This window comes from Melospiza melodia, unplaced genomic scaffold (assembly GCF_035770615.1).
Source record: "Melospiza melodia melodia isolate bMelMel2 unplaced genomic scaffold, bMelMel2.pri scaffold_188, whole genome shotgun sequence".
Classification (NCBI taxonomy): Eukaryota; Metazoa; Chordata; class Aves; order Passeriformes; family Passerellidae; genus Melospiza; species Melospiza melodia.
This window is the reverse complement of record NW_026948531.1, coordinates 84,403-105,861: the sequence shown is the minus strand read 5'-3', so window position 1 is coordinate 105,861 and position 21,459 is coordinate 84,403. Positions and strand designations below refer to the sequence as shown.

Genomic DNA, 21,459 nt, shown 5'->3' with positions numbered 1-21,459 from the left:
ATTTACTTTTATTAATAGATATTATATATATTAGAGAGAATACCTTCTAATATAATCATAGATATATATTTTCTGTATTATATATATTTTCTTACTTATATTTCTTTAAATTAAATATGTATAGATATTTGTATTTCTATATATATTTGTATATCTGAATTTATATTTTATTGCTATCATTTAAAAACCCCAGCCTATAACCTAATAAAACCACCCAATTTACTTTAACTCTATTTAAATATTTTTATATTTACAATCTATATTTATATATCTTTGTGTATATATATATATATATAAAATAGACTATCATTTACCTATATGATAATATGTTACAATTATATACCATGTATTATAGTTTTATGTATGTATCTGTTATCTATATTTATGTTTACCACTCTAATGTTATATTTATTTTTAAATGTATATTTATTTCTATTTTCATCTCTACATTAAACCATGTCAGTTCATTAACCCGACACACCAGAGCCACAACAATACTGTACCTTTGTCAGCACCGGCACGCAGCACACGCCCATCCCATCGCAGCACAGCAAAACAAAACCTATTTCTGTTACTAACAGAACAAACATCCCACAACGTCACTGAACCCTAATAAAAACTCAAATAAACCTAACTGTAAATAAATTTTAGATCCCACTATAAAGTAGCCCAAAACCTCCGCACATGCTCATCATAAACTTCCTCCTAAACCAGTATCTCAAAAACCCCAAAAAACTCAAACACACCTTGAAAATGACACAACTGCTAATAAAAACAAACACCCATTAAAAATTAAATCAAACCAACGCACTAGACTCAAAACTGCACAACTGACCCTAAACATTACTAAAAAAAGTCCCCAAAGCTCTACCTTTATGTTAATGCACAAATAATAACATGTAATCTATAAAAGTTATTTCAAAAAATTAAAAAAAATAATTAAAACCATGAAAATAAAAAACCTAAGCTATTAAAATATTAAAAAATATCACTACCTAAATTAAAAAACATATTGCCTATAAAAACCCACCATATAAATGCCCCTGTCCCAAAAAATAAAAATAAAAAAAAATATTGAACCACAAAGAAATCAGAACTTAGGAACACCAAAACCATAATGTTCAAAAAGTCACACCACATCCCTTATCATACACCAACTACAAACAAGATAAAGCAATACAATGAATTCTTAAAAACCACCTTAAAACCACTACATTGAAAAACATTTCAAAAATTAAAAACTGCATCTAACAAAAGCCATCTAATAAATTCACACCCAAAACTCCAGCAGCCCAGCTGGCCCTACCAAAGCTCTAGGTTTATACATACAGTAAACAAAACCAAAATCCCAGTAATACCCATCAGAAATCTATGAAAGAACCCTACTGAAATTAATCCTGCCTCAAATACAAACCAACCCATCCAGAAAGTCAGCTTCACTCAAAAAACAATTTACACAGAGTTAATAATACCAAGAAATAAAACAACACACCATATACCACCAATGAATATCATAGTGAAGGAAAAAAAAAACACTACATTTTTTCCTTTTTGTTTTTTAAACTAACTTCTTTTATTAGCTAGAACAAAAGATTTTGCCAGGACTGTAACAACAACAACAACCTCTTTTTCTTCTTCTCCTTCTGAAATGTCCCTTCTCACTCCCAAATTCCTCTCAACTCCTGAGTTTACATCCAAGCAAAAAGCAAAATTCCTGCACTCGTGCGTTCGCTGCTCCTGTCAGATTCTCTGTTTCCCTCCACATCTTCTTACACTTTCAGTCCTCACGCTGTCCCGCCGTGATGAGTCTGACAGAAGAATTGGCACATGTTAACAGAGCATTTCCCTCCCTCCCTCCCTCCCTCTGCTTTCCTCAGCGCATTTCAATCCATCCCAGGCCTGCAGTGATGCACGCTCACCCCAAAGCTCACAGCAAGCATGCAGCAGCTCAGGCTCACTCGGCTCCAGGGCCCAGAGCCTGCAGGCCCTGCAGCTGCCACATGGATGGACCTGGTTCCCTCCCCGGGTGCCCAGAGGGAAACCTGAGGGCAGGCGTCCACCCCGAGGGTGCACCCGCAGCCCCGGGCAGTCGCCGGCTGCTCTCTGGGGACCAGACCCTCCCTGCAGGCCACACTGCCTCGTCCTCTCCCACCCTGGGGGACAGGCACCTCCAGGGTCTGTGACCAGCCCCCTTCCGTCAGCATCCAGGGGCTCTGTCAGAGCCAGAGGGCTCAATTCGTGGTGAGTACCGATGGCACACAAATGGCAGCCCGAGGAAATCGTGTTCTGGCCTCTAAGTGCTTGGGACAGGGTCTGATTTTTTGTTTTGTACTTGTATGAAGATTAGTACAACAGGGCTCTGATGGATGACATGGCAACACAGAACTAAAAACTCCTCGATAGGATTACATCAACTTCAAGGAAAAGACAAAAGCTTAGGACCCTTCTGAAATCTACTTTTAATCCAAAGCACGGGGATTGTCAGCATGCTGCACCTTCCAGCTTTTCAAAGCAGCTTCCCTCTCAAGACCAGGAAACATTGATTTCTACAGAAACAATGGGCAACCCCCAGGCTAATCTCAGCACTACTGTTTAATATGGGACCTGCCAGCGTGCCAGTCCAGCTTCAAGTGTGCTTTACTTCAGTCTAACGTCCCCACAAAATTCTTCTCACATCTTCCAACCCTGAAATCTTATTTTCCCCTAAAGCTTCTCTTCATTAGCAATTTCCAAGTAACATGGTATTTTTACAACATTCAAAAATGTCATGCTGGACTGTGCTAGAGAGCAATCTGCAAATATAAGCTTAGCAAAGTTTGAATTGCCTTGTCCAGAGAAAAAACCTACAAGTGAACACCTACACCTGCCTACAAAGAGCTAACAAGCCCCTGGCAGCTGCCAGCATCAAAGCACAGCGGATGTTTCTAATACAGGGTAAGGATAACAACATCACCTTCTGTTCTCTCCAGCTTCTTTTCCCTGCAGTCATATTTTGCTTCTTATGATTTTTTTAGTCTCTGTATCTTCTTGGACAGCACCGAGCCCGACGACAAGGATACGAGAGTCTTTCCCTGCCGGACAGAGAGAACCAGGAAAACAGTTAAAATAAGAACAGGGCAGTTTGAAATTCATACTTGCAACGAGAAGCAGCGCCTAACCAACAGAACAAAAGTAAACAAAGCACGACACCTCCCTGGGGACAGAAGACTCACAAACTCTCCAGGATTCACAATTCTAGCGACCAAACCCTTCAGGACAGCAGCCAAGTGTCCCCTGGGGTGGTGCTGCACCAAAGAACCATCTGAGAGGTTCCAAAGAGTGAAATGCACAATATTTTGCAAAGACAAAAAATGTTGCAAAATAACAAAAATACAATAGATGTAAACTACAGGGCAAGAGTAGAAGTGTTAACTTTGGGAGCTGGAACCATCCAGGTGAGCCCCTGATAACTGGATCCTCACCAGAGTTTGAACCCTTCAGGACACAGAAGGGTTTTCCCCAGGAATTTCACAGACTGAGTTTTGATAGAAGCACGCTCGCCGGATCCTCAGAAACGTCACCCATTCTCCAGGTGTCTGGAGAGAACTGCAAATGGCTCTCACGTAGTTGGAGCTAGTTCTGTAAGGTCTCAGGGTGAATTTCACCAGATGCAACCAAACTGGGCAACTCCCAGTGGGACAGAAGGAACCCAAAGCTTGGGTAAGCAGAGCTGCAGCAAATACTGAGGAAACAAACATAACAGCGTAAAAAATAATAAACCATCCTTTTTGTTTCCTCTTGCTTTTGTTTTTTTTTCTTATTCAGATCAGCATAGCAATTAAAGAGAAGGTGAAAAACTCACCATTACTGAACATTTCATCACCTGTAAGCTGAGCATCCTTAGCATAGGGGACTCCAAAGTTAAAATTCACCGGTCCCTGGGAAATGAAACCAAATATCGTATGGTAAACAATCAAACAGCAGACATAAAAATTTGTTTCCGCTAAGGACTTTCAGGTACGTATGTATCTTTGCATTACACATTAGAACATACACTTTATACCATCACCTAATACATAATAATTTACCTTTAAATTTTGATAGTATAGCATGAATTTTTAACTTAAACTGGTGATCTATTATTATTCAGTTGGTGCCTAAAGTTATTTCTGCTGTCACGTTCAAAAAAACATGAATTTTTTTTACTGGAATGAGCAATTGATTTCAAAGTCATCACAAGCCCACCAAAACACAAACCTGGGTTCACTGGACGGGCCTGTGAGCTAGAAGTAGTTAGGCTTGTACTTCCCTCTTGTTCTTCCAGAACCAATAAATCCTGTCAACAAAACCAGGATCTTTAGCCCGCTGCTGTGAAAGATTCTACAAGGATGATGGTTTGATTTGTGTTTAGAAGTTTTGATTTGAAATGGCCAGTTCAATGGATAAAGACAGTTTACGTAGTATTACATTACTATTATTATTATTTCTATTATTATTTTTACTAGTACTACTGCTATTGTTATCACCTGCTACTGGAAGAAACAAACCAGTAGTACCTATACTTAATTACTTTTATTTCCAGAAAATAATAAAGAAAAAGAACCAAACCAAAAAAAGTCACTTCCTACCTTTTATATCAAGGGATGAAAAATTTCTCTTGGGCTCTTCTCCAATTTATCAAGACTCATAGCACTGAAAGGCAAACAAAACAGTGCTTTATAGAAGGCCAAGTGCACGTTTCAAGGCTGAACCACTAACTGATTGCAGTGACAGCACTTACAACATGAATCGTTCCCAGAGCCTCTGTGAAATGGAATGTTCTGTTTCTTTCCCAAAACACTAACTTCCAACACTTCCTAATCGTATTTTGTATTTTAAAACAAAAGAAGTTAGTGAGACTCTGTGAGGAGGTCAGGTTTAAATTTATTTCCTTCCAAAGCTCAGAGCTCTGTTCCATCACCCTTCCCTTTGGCTCTACACTGGATCATGGTGAGCAGTTGAGGAGTGCTCAAGAACCAATTCTATTTCTCTCTTTTTCTAGTTCTCTCTATTCCTAAATCATTCAAGACAAGTCAAATGAAAAATGACAAGTTCAGCATCAAAGTCACACTTTTTCCCTTTGTCTGGTCAAGAACAGGCTCTAAATCCACTTATTGCTGCCTTCAAGGTTTAAGACTTGCAAAACCATTTTTACATGTTTTACAGGTTTATCATAAAACCCACAGAACGCAAGCTCTGAATTACAGGAAAAGGTACACAGGCAAATATCTAAAGGGATCACTTATTTGTAAATACATACCTTGATAGAGAGCGCACTGAGAACCTTTCCGCGGTACTCTAAGGGAGACGTATTTTCTCAGTACCCTGTAAACAAGAAAAGCTACGATATATTACAGGACATCCCCACTTTTTCTACATATTCAAATAGGATTTTTAATAAAAACAGTTCAGTTACAAAAGAAGGAAGAAAACCAAGCTAATTTTACTCAGCTGTATTTACTGCCGATTTAGAGAAAAATGCCGGGCCGCGTCGCCCGTTGCGTCACACGCCGCGCCAGCAGCAGGGCCTGCCGGGAGTTGGAGTCTCGGGCTGACAGCCACTCATGTGCCGCGATAGCCGTTGCGTCACACGCCGCGCCGGCAGCACGGCCTGCCGGGAGTTGGAGTCTCGGGCTGACAGCCACCGCTCCGTCCCCCGGGAGCCACCGGGACCTGCACTCCCTCCCGGGCATCAAACGGCTCCTTCGCCCCAGGGCGGGGAAGGACCTGAGGCAGCACCGCTCTTCCCGGATGCCCTCTCTTTTTCCCTCCAACTCTTTTTACTTTTTTCACTCTGTTTTTCACCACTTCCCTTCCCTTTTCCTTTTCCTTTTCCCTTTCCCTTCCCTTCCCCTTCCCCTTTCTTGTATTTCTGATCTTGGTTTTCCTTTCCACCTTTAGAATAAAAAAGCAGCAGTAGAAACTTTCAGGCTACCCGGGAGTAAAAAAAAAAATCCAAAACGAAAATGATTTAAAGAAAACTATTTATTCCCTGGGAGCCTGAAATTTTCTACTGCTGCACGTGACACAGAGCTTTTATTCCTTCTTATAGATAGTTGACATTTTATATATATTTATCGTTTATATTGATGTATTATATTAATAACTATATATAATATGCACCTTATTCAAAAAATATACGGGAAATATTTTTTAAATTATTTACCATATCTACTGCTACAACTTATTTTTCCTTATATTTCTAATTTTTATATAAATCTTTAACGTGTTTATGATATATTTCTATACTCATATTTCTACCTTTATATTATTTGTATTTGTAATTTTTACACGAAAACCCCTGCTTTGGCAAAGAAAAAACAAAACCATCCATTATTTTAAACTACCTAAATGTTTTTTTATATTTGTATTTATCATAATATACAACAAATGATAGATAGAGATAGATAGATAGATATATCACATCCGTATTTATATCTATTTTATATCCATTTCCTATAATATTTTTCATAAAATATATGCAGTATCACTTGTATTATATATTGTATCAATTTATGTTATTTTATATTTACAATTTATTATTAATTTTTTATATATCTGCATATAGTTGCAATACATTTATATATTTGTATTTTTGTTTGGGTTGTATTTACATTTATATTCTCTATTCATATATCTATAAACATACACAATACTCTATTAAAATTAGAATAACTTATTGTAACATATAATGACTCATGTTACATGTTAAATTTTAGAAATTGACCGAATATATAAAAATAAAATTGGCTCATTCCCGTTGCTACACATCTATTTCTTTTGTTTCAATACAGTTAGAGTCATAATTGTATATTTAAAATCCAATTCCTAAATGAAATGACAGAACAAACAGCATCAAATTCCCACCAATATCTTCCAAAAACATCAAGATACCTCCAACAGCCAAACAAGTGTCAGCGAAAAAACAAAGAACACTCTTTTCAATAACAATTCTCATCACGACAGAAAAATGGAACCAAAATAAAAGAAAATCCTATAGAAACACACACAGCAAATTACAAAAAGTACTAAAAAAAAGTCAAACCAATCTACTAAACTCAAGACAGTGCCACTCACCCTGAACGACGTTACTAAAAAAAAATAAAAAACAACAAAATTCTACCTCTACACTAACTCAAGGAATAAACAATCCTCTGTAAAAATAACTTTAAAACCTGAACTAATTAACAAAATGGAAAAACATCTCAACCACTAAAAACTAAGAAATTAACTACCCAAATAAATAAATACTTTAAAAACCCACCATATAAATACCCAAAAAAAACCCTGATAAACAATACGCAAATACATTAAAAGACAACAACAACAACAACAAAAAAAGAAAATAAAGAAAGCAACAACAAGAATAATACCAAAAACCAAATAAACTGAAATCTGCAACAAAAAACTTATTCCCAACTGAATAAACCCATAGTGCCTCAAGCTATCAAAATAAAAATACCACCTAGAAACAAACACAAAGACTAAAGACAAACGTAACCATAAACAATGTCCCCCAAATTACCCGTAACCATAAAACATACACTACAATCAAACAAACCAAACAAATAAAAGCCCTGGAAGACGATAAACACACATGCAATTATCGAGATTAAAAACCCGCTGCTATGAAGGACAGGACGCTTCCCCAAGCCCCCCAAAACAAACACTACACACTCACGCTAATAAAAGCCACCGCAACAGAATTAAAATGCGAACCGCTGCTTCGCGCTACGACCCGTAAAAAACATTGCGCGCCCTTCTAAACATAATACCCCGGCAAAAAAATATATATCCGACTACAAAACTCAATCCAAAACAAACCATTATCATCCCTACCGGCACCGAGAACCGTGCCCACTCAGGAAGAACACCGTATCCCTTAGCGGACACCCGCTGCAAACCGAACCCAGCGATGCCATCAACGCCTCCAAAGCGCCTCCGAGCCACGGCACCGCCGAACTTGGAGCGGCCGAACCCCGCGCTCGCTGCCGGCCCCGGACGGAGCGCGGCTCCCGGCAGGAAAGCGGCTCCTGCGGCGGCTGCTCCGGCACGCGGGGCCGGCGCCGTCCCGGGGAGCCCCGCCCGCTGCCCCTGCCCGGCGGGGCCGGCACCGGGCCCGGGGCTACCGGCGGCGCCCGAGCCCCGCGCCCGGAGCGGACGGAGCGGCCGGCACCGCCCGGGCCGGCGCAGCAGCGCCCGCGCCGCCTCTGCCGCCCTTGGCCGGCCCGGCCCGGCTCCGCTCGGCTCGCACCGGCGCGGCTCCGCCACTGCCGCCCTCGGCCGGCCCGGCCGCGCCGAATCCCCCGTGCGCCCCGGCAGCTGTCCGGGCCGTGCCAGCAGCGCTCCCGAGCGGGAACGTTCCGGGCCGGGCCGCGGGCACGGGCAGCGCCCTCCAATGCAGCGGCACAGCCCCATTGCAGCCCTGCAAACGCTGCCGGAGCTGCGGCTTCCCGCAAGCCAGCCCCGAAACCGCAGACGGAGCGCACCTCACTTCAACAAGGGCAAAGAAATGTGTTCTCCCCTAAAATTTCACCCCCTAGGAGAGCAGAAAAGTAGGGGCGCTCCCCAAATGAAAGCCTTCGACTGATGGGAAAGGGCGATTTCGACCTCCATTCAAACCCTTGAAAAGGAGGGACACCAGGGCTGCCCCCGCCATTTAAACCCGAGGGTGGTGCAAATGGGGTGGCTGCCTTCAAATCAAACCCATAATGCCACAAGAATACTTTTCCCATTCCCCTTAGAATAGAACGCAGGGATTCCCTGTCACCCCCGGGATACCCCGAACAGCCTGGAAAAGGCAGCTTTTCCTGCAATCAACACCCTTAAAACCACAAGTCAAGAGGGATCCCCTCAGGTCAAATGCAGACAATAAGAGAAGAGGAGCTGCTTCCTTCTCCTTAATCCCTTTTGTCCTCGCAAGCTCCATTTTTGTTCCTGGGGAACCGGGGAGGGACTGGCAAGATGAAATTGCAAAGGGGAAGGAGAAAAGTCCCCGCTCCAAACCCACACGTGCTCACCTGTTCGGCTGCTGCTCCCCGGCACAAAGATTCGTCCCTCGGCGCCTCCTTTAAGCGATGCTCCACGTACCCAAGCGCGGATCCAGGTGGTGCCCCCGACCCTGTGGGAAGCTCCCGCAGTCCTTCCATGAGACAGCGCCGGGAGCGCCCCATAAACCCCTCCACTCAGCAGCTCCATGCAAAACGGAGCTGAGGCAAAGCCTCCCCCTAAAACAGCCTCGCCCCGGCAGGAGCCGGCCCCTCATCATCCTCACACTCACACCTGGGCTGCTCCGAGCCCCCATCATCCTCACAGCTCATACCTGGGCTGCTCCGAGACCCCATCATCCTCACACTCACACCTGGGCTGCTCCGAGCCCCCATCATATATTTTTCATATTTATATTCGCATTTATATTTAGAATTTATATTACTCTATAATAAAAATTATATTATATATTGCATCTCTTCATGTTACTTGCATAGATTTCTATTTCTATTCATAGTTTGGTATTATATCTTTATATCTCTATATATTTATTAAATATTTCTGTATGTCGATTTACATTTCTATAGTACTTATATTATTTAAAATAAAACCCCTGCCTCTAACGAAATAAAAAGCAAAGACACCCCTTTCTTTAAAACACATTTAAAAGTTTAAAAATAATTTTGTTTGTCATAATTCTATTCACATCTATATTTGTAATTTTCGTTTGTTATATTTATAGATATTATATATATTGGAGAGAATACCTTTTTATATAATAACATATAGATTCTTTTGACACAATAGATTTCTTTTAGTTATATTTATATGTATTAAATATTTATTGATATCGACATATATATGATATATTTGCATTTCTAGTTTTATATTTTTTATGAAAACTCCAGCCCATACCCCAATAAAAGCCAAACAATCCCCAATTTATTTAAACTATATTTAAACATAAATCCTGTCACGGCTGCATTGCACAGCAGTGCCCCAAGCTAATCTGACACTTGTTCATCTCCTGGACCTGAAACTGAACCCGCTCACCTTGATCGCACCTGGCAGAACCATTTTCGTACCTTTTTCTGGCATGTCTTGGTTTTTTTTTTCTTTTGTCTTGAGTTTTTGTGGCCTTTACTGCCTCTCTTTTTTTCTGGCACTTCTTGGGGTTTTTTCTTCGTTTCTTCTTGCCCATCTTGGTGTTTTTTCTGGTTTTTCCTTGCCCCCCTTGGGGGTTTTTTTCAGTTTTTTTTTTTTTTTTTCCTGGTTTTTCCTTTTCTGGATTTTTTCTTCGCCATCTTAGTTTTTTGTTGCGATTTTTTTTCTTGCCCATCTTGGGGTTTTCCTCTGGTCTGTTTTCAGGGATTTTTCTTGCCCATCTTCGTTTTTTTTTTTTTTGTTGGTTTTTCTTTTCTTTTCTTCTTCTATTTTTTTTCCCCCTAGGCTTCTCCTTGCCCTCCTGGTTTTTGGGTTTTTTTATCTATCTATCTATCTTCCTTCCTTCCTTCCTTCCTTCCTTCCTTCCTTCCTTCCTTCCTTCCTTCCTTCCTTCCTTCCTTCCTTCCTTCCTTCCTTCCTTCCTTCTTTTTTCATTTCCTTTCCTTATTTTCTTTTTTTCTTTTTCTTTCTTTCTTTCCCTGCATTTCTAATCTTGGTTTTCCTTTCTAGCTTTAGAATAAAAAAGCAGCAGTAGTAACTTTCAGGCTACCTGGGAGTAAAAAAACCTCCAAAACGAAAATGATTTAAAGAAAACGATTTATTCCCTGGGAGCCTGAAATTTTCTACTGCTGCACATGACATAGAGCTTTTATTCCTTTTTATAGATAGTTGATATTTTATACTTTATACAGCGCCCCCTGCCTTGTGCACCGGCGCTCTGCAGGCACAGCGATCCCTGCCGTCTGCACAGGCGCACTGCATGCAGAGCGCTGCGGCGTCGTTCGGTTCTGTTTAATGAAACTCGGCTGAATTCGGCGTGGTTCGGCTCTTGGTCTAAACTCGTTTCAGTTCGGCTCTTCGGCTAAACTCGGTCGTATTCGGCACATTGTCTAAATGCGGCTCAAGTCGGCTACACTCGGCTATCGGTTCCAGTCGGCTATCATCGGCTCTTGGTGTAAACTCGGCTGTTTTCGGCCGCACTGGGCTCTTCGGCTCAACTCGGCTGTTTCCGGCCACACTCGGCTCTTCGGTGAAACACGGCTGTTTTCGGCCACACTCGGCTCTTCGGGGAAACTCGGCTTTTTCCGGCCACACTCGGCTCTTCGGGGAAACTCGGCTCTTTCCGGCCACACTCGGCTCTTCGGGGAAACTCGGCTCTTTCCGGCCACACTCGGCTCTTCGGGGAAACTCGGCTCTTTCCGGCCACACTAGACTCTACGGCTCTTCGGAACTATTCGGCCCGGCTCGGCTCCCTCAGGGCGGGAAAGCGGACGTGAGAGGACCCCGGCACAGCGAGGCGTTTACCCAGATGCCTCTCACAAACCCGCCAAAATACGCCCGCCCGCGGAGCCCCTGAGCCCACAGCATGTCTCGGGTACACATGAAACGCCACAGAAAAATCCGTCGGGGCCGCCATGACATCGGTATTCCGCGCAGGCAGTGCAGTTAAACACCCACACGGTCCTCCACTTCCCCGCCCTTTTCGCCGCCATGCTGAGAAGGTCAAACAAAACTCCGCGACATCGCCCACGCGCCACTCCCAAGCTGGCCGCCTCTAGCTGCACGGCTGCAGTACCGCGCTCTGCCCACAAGGCGGCAGCACTGCCGCCCGCCCCAGCCGGGGGCGCAGCGCGCCTCGGGGCTGCGGCAGCGAAGGCGGCAAAAAAGAACAGGGGCGACCCCCGCCGAAAACTGCTCTGAAATAAATGCCCCAAAACAACCGGGAAGAGGGAAAAAAACCGTCTGCCTCTAATCTAATAGGATAAAAGACAAAACAAAACAAAACACAACACAAAAAAAATTATTAAAAAAAATATTTAAATATTTTTAAAAATATTTTTTCATATTAATATTCACATTTCTATTTACAACGTATATTGATGTACACTGTCCATTTATACATTTCTTTTTATAAATACATTTCTATTCCATATTGCATATATCCCTAAAACTTAAATTTATTTGTATATTTTTATAAATATTTTCACATAGTAAGTATACATTTCTGTTACGATTTTTACTTCGGTAACACTTGGATTATTTAAAATAAAACCTTTGCCTCCATCCACATTAAAGCCAAAAAGAACCCCTTTCTTCCAAACTGTACTTAAATATTTTATAAAATTCTATTTTTCAGGTTCATATTCACATTTACATTTAAAATGTATACTTATGTATACTGTTATTTGTATTCTTCATTACATCACTTCCTATTATTTGTATTTATTTATATTTTGTGTTTATATATATATTTATATCTTGATTGTATATCTCAATATTTAGAAATATATAACAATATCTACATTCATACTATTTAAAATAAAAACCCTGCCTCTAACACAACAATAAAAAAAAACCGAACCCTTTCTTTTAAAAAATATTTAAATAGATTTTATCCTAATGTTCAATTGTTATATTCATATTTGTATTTATAATGTATATTAATGTATATTGCTTACTTATATATTTATCTTTACCAATGTCAATTTATAAATAAATTTATATTCTATATTACATCCGATGCGAGTAGGTATTTATATTTTTTATATTTTTTTATTCATATTTTTATATGGATTAAATATTTCTGCGTCAAGATTTTTACTTCTGGAACACTTATAATATTCAAAATAAAAACCCTGCCTCTACTTAAATAAAAGCCAAAACATTCCATTTCTTTTAAACGATATTTACATATTTTTATATTTATATTCCCATTTATAATTTATATTGCCATTTAATGTTATTTATATTCCATGCCACAACTCCTCATATTACTTACATATATTTATATTTAAATTTATATTCATAGTTTAGCAATTTCTCTTTATATATTTATTATATATTTCTATCTTAAGATCCACATTTCTATATTGCTTATATTATTTAAAATAAAACTCCTGCCTCTAACCAAATAAAAACCAAGGACACCCCTTTATTTGAACCAGATTTAAAATTTACGAAGTAAATTTATTTTTCAAAATTATAATGATATTTATATGGATATTTTTATTTATTTTATGCATAGATTTTATCTATATTAGAGGGAATACCTTCTAATATAATCATAGAAATATATTTTCTGTATTATATATATTTTCTTACTTATATTTCTTTAAATTAAATATGTATAGATATTTGTATTTCTATATATATTTGTATATCTGAATTTATATTTTATTGCTATCATTTAAAAACCCCAGCCTATACCCTAATAAAACCCCCCAATTTACTTTAACTCTATTTAAATATTTTTATATTTACAATCTATATTTATATATCTTTGTGTATATATATATAAAATAGACTATCATTTATCTATATGATAACATGTTACAATTATATACCATATATTATAGTTTTATGTATGTATCTGTTATCTATATTTATGTTTACCACTCTAATGTTATATTTATTTTTAAATGTATATTTATTTCTATTTTCATCTCTATATTAAACCATGTCAGTTCATTAACCCGACGCACCAGAGCCACAACAATACTGTACCTTTGTCAGCACCGGCACGCAGCACACGCCCATCCCATCGCAGCACAGCAAAACAAAACCTATTTCTATTACTAACAGAACAAACATCCCACAACGTCACTGAACCCTAATAAAAACTCAAATAAACCTAACTGTAAATAAATTTTAAATCTCACTATAAAGTAGCCCAAAACCTCCGCACATTCTCATCATAAACTTCCTCCTAAACCAGTATCTCAAAAACCCCAAAAAACTCAAACACACCTTGAAAATGACACAACTGCTAATAAAAACAAACACCCATTAAAAATTAAATCAAACCAACGCACTAGACTCAAAACTGCACAACTGACCCTAAACATTACTAAAAAAAGTCCCCAAAGCTCTACCTTTATGTTAATGCACAAATAATAACATGTAATCTATAAAAGTTATTTCAAAAAATTAAAAAAAATAATTAAAACCATGAAAATAAAAAACCTAAACTATTAAAATATTAAAAAATATCACTACCTAAATTAAAAAACATATTGCCTATAAAAACCCACCATATAAATGCCCCTGTCCCAAAAAATAAAAATAAAAAAAAATATTGAACCACAAAGAAATCAGAACTTAGGAACACCAAAACCATAATGTTCAAGAACTCACACCACATCCCTTATCATACACCAACTACAAACAAGATAAAGCAATACAATGAATTCTTAAAAACCACCTTAAAACCACTACATTGAAAAACATTTCAAAAATTAAAAACTGCATCTAACAAAAGCCATCTAATAAATTCACACCCAAAACTCCAGCAGCCCAGCTGGCCCTACCAAAGCTCTAGGTTCATACATACAGTAAACAAAACCAAAATCCCAGTAATACCCATCAGAAATCTATGAAAGAACCCTACTGAAATTAATCCTGCCTCAAATACAAACCAACCCATCCAGAAAGTCAGCTTCACTCAAAAAACAATTTACACAGAGTTAATAATACCAAGAAATAAAACAACACACCATATACCACCAATGAATATCATAGTGAAGGAAAAAAAAAACACTACATTTTTTCCTTTTTGTTTTTTAAACTAACTTCTTTTATTAGCTAGAACAAAAGCTTTTGCCAGGACTGTAGCAACAACTTCTTTTTCTTCTTCTCCTTCTGAAATGTCCCTTCTCACTCCCAAATTCCTCTCAACTCCTGAGTTTACATCCAAGCAAAAAGCAAAATTCGTGCACTCATGCGTTCGCTGCTCCTGTCAGATTCTCTCTTTCCCTCCACATCTTCTTACACTTTCAGTCCTCACGCTGTCCCGCCGTGATGAGTCTGACAGAAGAATTGGCACATGTTAACAGAGCATTTCCCTCCCTCCCTCCCTCCCTCCCTCCGCTTTCCTCAGCGCATTTCAATCCATCCCAGGCCTGCAGTGATGCACGCTCACCCCAAAGCTCACAGCAAGCATGCAGCAGCTCAGGCTCACTCGGCTCCAGGGCCCAGAGCCTGCAGGCCCTGCAGCTGCCACACGGATGGACCTGGTTCCCTCCCCGGGTGCCCAGAGGGAAACCTGAGGGCAGGCGTCCACCCCGAGGGTGCACCCGCAGCCCCGGGCAGGCATGGAGTCGCCGGCTGCTCTCTGGGGACGACACCCTCCCTGCAGGCCACACTGCCTCGTCCTCTCCCACCCTGGGGGACAGGCACCTCCAGGGTCTGTGACCAGCCCCCTTCCGTCAGCATCCAGGGGCTCTGTCAGAGCCAGAGGGCTCAATTCGTGGTGAGTACCGATGGCACACAAATGGCAGCCTGAGGAAATCGTGTTCTGGCCTCTAAGTGCTTGGGACAGGGTCTGATTTTTTGTTTTGTACTTGTATAAGATTAGTACAACAGGGCTCTGATGGATGACATGGCAACAGAGAATTAAAAACTCCTCGACAGGATTACATCGACTTCTAGGAAAAGACAAAAGCTTAGGACCCTTCTGAAATCTACTTTTATTCCAAAGCACGGGGATTGTCAGCGTGCTGCACCTTCCAGCTTTTCAAAGCAGCTTACCTCTGAAGACCAGGAAACATTGATTTCTACAGAAACAATGGGCAACCCCCAGGCTAATCTCAGCACTACTGTTTAATAGGGGACCTGCCAGCGTGCCAGTCCAGCTTCAAGTGTGCTTTACTTCAGTCTAACGTCCCCACAAAATTCTTCTCACATCTTCCAACCCTGAAATCTTATTTTCCCCTAAAGCTTCTCTTCATTAGCAATTTCCAAGTAACATGGTATTTTTACAACATTCAAAAATGTCATGCTGGACTGTGCTAGAGAGTAATCTGCAAATATCAGCTTAGCAAAGTTTGAATTGACTTGTCCAGAGATAAAACCTACAAGTGAACACCTACACCTGCCTACAAAGAGCTAACAAGCCCCTGGCAGCTGCCAGCATCAAAGCACAGCGGATGTCTCTAATACAGGGTAAGGATAACAACATCACCTTCTGTTCTCTCCAGCTTCTTTTCCCTGCAGTCATATTTTGCTTCTTATGATTTTTTTAGTCCCCGTATCTTCTTGGACAGCACCGAGCCCGACGACAAGGATACGAGAGTCTTTCCCTGCCGGGCGGAGAGAACCAGGAAAACAGTTAAAAAAAGAACAGGGCAGTTTGAAATTCGTACTTGCAACGAGAAGCAGCGCCTAACCAACAGAACAAGAGTAAACAAAGCATGATACCTCCCTGGGGACAGAAGACTCATAAACTCTCCAGGATTCACAATTCCAGCCACCAACCCCTTCAGGACAGCAGCCAAGTGTCCCATGGGGTGGTGCTGCACCAAAGAACCATCTGAGAGGTTCCAAAGAGTGAAATGCACAGTATTTTGCAAAGACAAAAAATCTTGCAAAATAACAAAAATACAATAGATGTAAACTACAGGGCAAGAGTACAAGTGTTACCTTTGGGAGCTGGAACCATCCAGGTGAGCACCTGATAACGGGATCCTCGCCAGAGTTTGAACCCTTCAGGACACAGAAGGGTTTTCCCCAGGAATTTCACAGACTGAGTTTTGATAGAAGCACGCTCGCCGGATCCTCAGAAACGTCACCCATTCTCCAGGTGTCTGGAGAGAACTGCAAATGGCTCTCACGTAGTTGGAGCTAGTTCTGTAAGGTCTCAGGGTGAATTTCACCAGATGCAACCAAACTGGGCAACTCCCAGTGGGACAGAAGGAACCCAAAGCTTGGGTAAGCAGAGCTGCAGCAAATACTGAGGAAACAAACATAACAGCGTAAAAAATAATAAACCATCCTTTTTTTTCTCTTGCTTTTGTTTTTTTTTCTTATTCAGATCAGCATAGCAATTAAAGAGAAGGTGAAAAACTCACCATTACTGAACATTTCATCACCTGTAAGCTGAGCATCCTTAGCATAGTGGACTCCAAAGTTAAAATTCACCGATCCCTGGGAAATAAAGCCAAATATCGTATGGTAAAAAATCAAACAGCAGACATAAAAATTTGTTTCCTCTAAGGACTTTCAGGTACGTATGTATCTTTGCATTACACATTAGAACATACACTTTATACCATCACCTAATACATAATAATTTACCTTTAAATTTTGATAGTATAGCATGAATTTTTAACTTAAACTGGTGATCTATTATTATTCAGTTGGTGCCTAAAGTTATTTCTGCTGTCACGTTCAAAAAAACATGAATTTTTTTTACTGGAATGAGCAATTGATTTCAAAGTCATCACAAGCCCACCAAAACACAAAGCTGGGTTCACTGGACGGGTCTGTGAGCTAGAAGTAGTTAGGCTTGTACTTCCCTCTTGTTCTTCCAGAACCAATAAATCCTGTCAACAAAACCAAGATCTTTAGCCCGCTGCTGTGAAAGATTCTACAAGGATGATGGTTTGATTTGTGTTTAGAAGTTTTGATTTGAAATGGCCAGTTCAATGGATAAAGACAGTTTACGTAGTATTACATTACTGTTATTATTATTTCTATTGTTATTTTTACTAGTACTACTGCTATTGTTATCACCTGCTACTGGAAGAAACAAACCAGTAGTACCTATACTTAATTACTTTTATTTCCAGAAAATAATAAAGAAAAAGAACCAAACCAAAAAAAGTCACTTCCTACCTTTTATATCAAGGGATGAAAAATTTCTCTTGGGCTCTTCTCCAATTTATCAAGACTCATAGCACTGAAAGGCAAACAAAACAGTGCTTTATAGAAGGCCAAGTGCACGTTTCAAGGCTGAACCACCAACTGATTGCAGTGACAGCACTTACAACATGAATCGTTCCCAGAGCCTCTGTGAAATGGAATGTTCTGTGGAACTGCCGTTTCTTTCCGAAAACACTAACTTCCAACCCTTCCTAATCGTATTTTGTATTTTAAAACAAAAGAAGTTAGTGAGACTCTGTGAGGAGGTCAGGTTTAAATTTATTTCCTTGCAAAGCACAGAGCTCTGTTCCATCACCCTTCCCTTTGGCTCTACACTGAACCATGGTGAGCAGTTGAGGAGTGCTCAATAATCAATTCTATTTCTCTCTTTTTCTAGTTCTCTCTATTCCTAAATCATTCAAGACAAGTCAAATGAAAAATGACAAGTTCAGCATCAAAGTCACACTTTTTCCCTTTGTCTGGTCAAGAACAGGCTCTAAATCCACTTATTGCTACCTTCAAGGTTTAAGACTTGCAAAACCATTTTTACATGTTTTACAGGTTTATCATAAAACCCACAGAACGCAAGCTCTGAATTACAGGAAAAGGTACACAGGCAAATATCTAAAGGGATCACTTATTTGTAAATACATACCTTGATAGAGATCGCACTGAGAACCTTTCCGTGGGACTCTAAGGGACGCATGCTTTCTGAGCACCCTGTAAACAAGAAAAGCGACGATATATTACAGGACATCCCCACTTTTTCCACATATTCAAATAGGATTTTTAATAAAAACAGTTCCGTTACAAAAGAAGGAAGAAAACCAAGCTAATTTTACTCAGCTGTATTTACTGCCGATTTAGAGAAAAATGCCGGGCCGCGTCGCCCGTTGCGTCACACGCCGCGCCAGCAGCACGGCCTGCCGGGAGTTGGAGTCTCGGGCTGACAGCCACTCATGTGCCGCGATAGCCGTTGCGTCACACGCCGCGCCGGCAGCACGGCCTGCCGGGAGTTGGAGTCTCGGGCTGACAGCCACCGCTCCGTCCCCCGGGAGCCACCGGGACCTGCACTCCCTCCCGGGCATCAAACGGCTCCTTCGCCCCACGGCGGGGAAGGACCTGAGGCAGCACCGCTCCTCCCCAATGCCCTCTCTTTTTCCCTCCAACTCTTTTTACTTTTTTCACTCTGTTTTTCACCACTTCCCTTCCCTTTTCCTTTTCCTTTTCCCTTTCCCTTCCCTTTCCTTTCCCCTTTCTTGTATTTCTGATCTTGGTTTTCCTTTCCACCTTTAGAATAAAAAAGCAGCAGTAGAAACTTTCAGGCTACCCGAGAGTAAAAAAAAAAATCTGCAAAACGAAAATGATTTAAAGAAAACTATTTATTCCCTGGGAGCCTGAAATTTTCTACTGCTGCACGTGACACAGAGCTTTTATTCCTTCTTATAGATAGTTATATTTTACATATATTTATAGTTTATATTGATGCATTATATTAATAACTATATTTAATATGCACCTTATTCAAAAATATACGGGAATTTTTTTTTTATTATTTACCATATCTACTGCTACAACTTATTTTTCCTTATATTTCTAATTTTTATATAAATCTTTAATGTGTTTATGATATATTTCTATACTTATATTTCTACCTTTATATTATTTGTATTTGTAATTTTTACACTAAAACCCCTGCTTGGGCAAAGAAAAAACAAAACCATCCATTATTTTAAACTACCTATTTTTTTTTTTATATTTATATTTATCATAATATACAACAAATGATAGATATATATAGATAGATAGATCACATCCATATTTATATCTATTTTATATCCATTTCCTATATTATTTTAAAAAAATATACACAGTATTACTTGTACTATATATTGTATCAATTTATGTTATTTTACATTTACAATTTATTATTAATTTTTTATATATCTGCATATAGTTGCAATACATTTATATATTTGTATTTTTGTTTGGGTTGTATTTACATTTATATTCTCTATTCATATATCTATAAACATACACAATACTCTATTAAAATTAGAATAACTTATTGTAACATATAATGACTCATGTTACATGTTAAATTTTAGAAATTGACCGAATATATAAAAATAAAATTGGCTCATTCCCATTGCTACACATCTATTTCTTTTGTTTCAATATAGTTAGAGTCATAATTGCATATTTAAAATCCAATTCCTAAATGAAATGACAGAACAAACAGCATCAAATTCCCACCAATATCTTCCAAAAACATCAAGATACCTCCAACAGCCAAACAAGTGTCAGCAAAAAAACAAAGAACACTCTTTTCAATAATAATTCTCATCACGACAGAAAAATGGAACCAAAATAAAAGAAAATCCTATAGAAACACACACAGCAAATTACAAAAAGTACTAAAAAAAAGTCAATCCCATCTACTAAACTCAAGACAGTGCCACTCACCCTGAACGACGTTACTAAAAAAAATAAAAAACAACAAAATTCTACCTCTACACTAACTCAAAGAATAAACAATCCTCTGTAAAAATAACTTTAAAACCTGAACTAATTAACAAAATGGAAAAACATCTCAACCACTAAAAACTAAGAAATTGACTACTCAAATAAATAAATACTTTAAAAACCCACCATATAAAAACCCACGTTCCCAAAATAAACCATGATAAACAATACGCAAATACATTAAAAGACAACAACAACAACAACAAAAAAAGAAAATAAAGAAAGCAACAACAAGAATAATACCAAAAAACACAGATAAACTGAAATCTGAAACAAAAAACTTATTCCCAACTGAATAAACCCATAGTGCCTCAAGCTATCAAAATAAAAATACCACCTAGAAACAAACACAAAGACTAAAGACAAACGTAACCATAAACAATGTCCCCCAAATTACCCGTAACCATAAAACATACACTACAATCAAACAAACCAAACAAATAAAAGCCCTGGAAGACGATAAACACACATGCAATTATCGAGATTAAAAACCCGCTGCTATGAACGACACGACGCTACCCCAAGCCGCCCAAAACAAACACTATACACTCACGCTAATAAAAGCCACCGCAACAGAATTAAAATGCGAACCGCTGCTTCGCGCTACGACCCGTAAAAAACATTGCGCGCCCTTCTAAACATAATACCCCGGCAAAAAAATATATATCCGACTACAAAACTCAATCCGAAACAAACCATTATCATCCCTACCGGCACCGAGAACCGTGCCCGCTCAGGAAGAACACCGTATCCCTTAGCGGACAGCCGCTGCAAACCGAACCCAGCGATGCCATCAACACCTCCAAAGCGCCTCCGAGCCACGGCACCGCCGAACTTGGAGCGGCCGAACCCCGCGCTCGCTGCCGGCCCCGGACGGAGCGCGGCTCCCGGCAGGAAAGCGGCTCCTGTGGCGGCTGCTCCGGCACGCGGGGCCGGCGCCGCCCCGGGGAGCCCCGCCCGCTGCCCCTGCCCGGCGGGGCCGGCACCGGGCCCGGGGCTACCGGCGGCGCCCGAGCCCCGCGCCCGGAGTGGACGGAGCGGCCGGCACCGCCCGGGCCGGCGCGGCAGCGCCCGCGCCGCCTCTGCCGCCCTTGGCCGGCCCGGCCCGGCTCCACTCGGCTCCGC

At 40.1% G+C, this 21,459-nt stretch overlaps 2 long non-coding RNA genes across 5 annotated transcripts; both read right to left on the bottom strand.

Moving 5' to 3' along the window:
• Nucleotides 1-2,066: 2,066 nt before the first annotated feature.
• Nucleotides 2,067-21,078, bottom strand: LOC134433525 (uncharacterized). Of its 4 annotated transcripts, XR_010031593.1 has the most exons (7): nt 7,858-7,965; nt 5,279-5,343; nt 4,608-4,671; nt 4,237-4,315; nt 3,842-3,917; nt 3,462-3,721; nt 2,071-3,071 (listed from the first exon to the last, which is right to left on the bottom strand). It is a non-coding gene; the product is annotated as an uncharacterized LOC134433525 (long non-coding RNA). The 4 variants fall into 4 exon arrangements; XR_010031595.1 differs by lacking the exon at nt 7,858-7,965 and adding an exon at nt 21,046-21,078 and having other exon boundaries at nt 2,067-3,721; XR_010031592.1 differs by having other exon boundaries at nt 2,067-3,721; nt 7,858-7,969.
• On the bottom strand, nt 13,528-18,706 carry LOC134433526 (uncharacterized). The gene is made up of 6 exons (XR_010031596.1): nt 18,464-18,706; nt 17,782-17,845; nt 17,016-17,091; nt 16,588-16,897; nt 16,130-16,247; nt 13,528-14,973 (listed from the first exon to the last, which is right to left on the bottom strand). It is a non-coding gene; the product is annotated as an uncharacterized LOC134433526 (long non-coding RNA).
• Nucleotides 21,079-21,459: the final 381 nt, after the last annotated feature.